This window comes from Octopus bimaculoides, chromosome 11 (assembly GCF_001194135.2).
Source record: "Octopus bimaculoides isolate UCB-OBI-ISO-001 chromosome 11, ASM119413v2, whole genome shotgun sequence".
Classification (NCBI taxonomy): Eukaryota; Metazoa; Mollusca; class Cephalopoda; order Octopoda; family Octopodidae; genus Octopus; species Octopus bimaculoides.
Genome location: NC_068991.1, coordinates 55,174,923 through 55,176,599, shown reverse-complemented (window position 1 = coordinate 55,176,599; position 1,677 = coordinate 55,174,923). Strand labels below are relative to the sequence as shown.

General features: G+C 32.6%; 1 protein-coding gene across 1 annotated transcript in view; it reads left to right on the top strand.

Annotated features, from left to right (window-relative positions):
* The window catches only part of LOC106868672 (uncharacterized), a 28,473-nt gene that overhangs the window by 2,168 nt on the left and 24,628 nt on the right, over positions 1–1,677 (top strand). The window lies entirely within an intron of this gene.

The window sequence follows — 1,677 nt, the reverse complement described above, 5'->3', positions numbered from 1 at the left end:
TATATATATATACACATACTGTTGTAGAGAGTCATTTTCTTTTTGTGCCTTAGAATTTAACACGCTCACCGGTAAGATTTCCACTTATTATTTTTATTTTCCTAAAATTTTCGTTGCGTCTTGCAATCTTTTCAATAGTCTTGACTCTGTCCGTTATTTACACTGCGTTCCTTTTTGTTTGTTTGTGCGCATGTGTGTGTGTCTATGCATGCATGCATGCATGTATGTATGTATGTATGTATGCATGTATGTATGCATGTATGTATGTATATATATATATATGTGTGTGTGTATGCATATGTATATATGTATGTATGTGTGTGCATCTGTATGTATGTATTCTGCATATTCACAATTTACAATTAAATAATTTAAACCCTACCGTATGTCTAATGAAAAGCTATATTACATCAACAAAAAGTCTAATCATCTACCCGTAATCCTTAAGAATATAGTAATACAGGAAGACGCATATCATCAATATCGTCAGGCGAGAAAGCGTTTCAAAATGCCGCGCCGTATTATATAATGATGCATTAAGAAACAGTGGATTCTCGGAGAAGATCTAGTATAGCCAAAGCATAACTAACAATAATAGAGCGCATACGACTAGAACTAAGAACATCTTGAGGTTTAATCCGACATTTAACATCGCCGTAAAAACTAATATAGGTAGAGAATTCTTGAAACTAGTTTCTAAGCGCTTTCAAGCAAACCACAAGTACCATAGGATTTTTAACAGGAGAACAATGAAGGTTAGCTATTCTTGTTGCAAAAACGTCGCCTCTTTAATAAACCAGCAGAACAAGAAAACTATTAGGAATAACCACAGTGCCGGAAATAATCATGAGAAGAATTGTAATTGTAATGACCAAAGTTGCTGTCCGTTGGGAGGAAATTATCTGGAGAAAGGAATAGTATATAGACCCAAGGTGCAAATAGATGGCTCACAAATATATAAGACATAAATAGGAACCACCGGAAATTCCTTCAAGACCAGGCTATATTCACATCGAAATTCATTTCGATACTCTGAAAAGAAATAGGACAACAACGAATCTCGCCGAGCGTCTGGCAGTCGAAAGAAAGAGACGCCCGCCCTTTCAAAATCTACTGGACAATCTTAGAAAGAGCAGCACCATATAAACAGAGGCCCAGTGAGGTGCAATTTGGGCCTAACTGAGAAATTTTTCATCCTTTTCCAGGATAAATACGCCCTGAACCAAAGGTTAGAACTTTTGAATTCTTGCAGACACGCCTCGAAATATAGAATGCCTAACGGGAAAATACTGTGCGGTTAACATTGATTTCACATTTGAATTTGATTTTTTGCTTAAACCGACATCTCGCCTTTCAAGAAACCTTCGACAGTATACAAACTATATATATCTATTTATATATTTTTTCAGTTTTTACTCTTAAATGCACCCCTTTATAAACCAAATGAAAACATTTTATGTATCGCAATTTCAGAACTTTTCAACAATGATTTTAAGTGCACACCCAAAAAAGAACATCTATCGAATGCCTGGATGGAATTTTTTAGTTATTTTATTATTACTATTATTATTATTACTATTTATTATTATTATTATTATTATTATTATTATTATTATTATTATTATTATTATTATTATTATTATTATTATTATTATTATTATTATTATTATTATAATA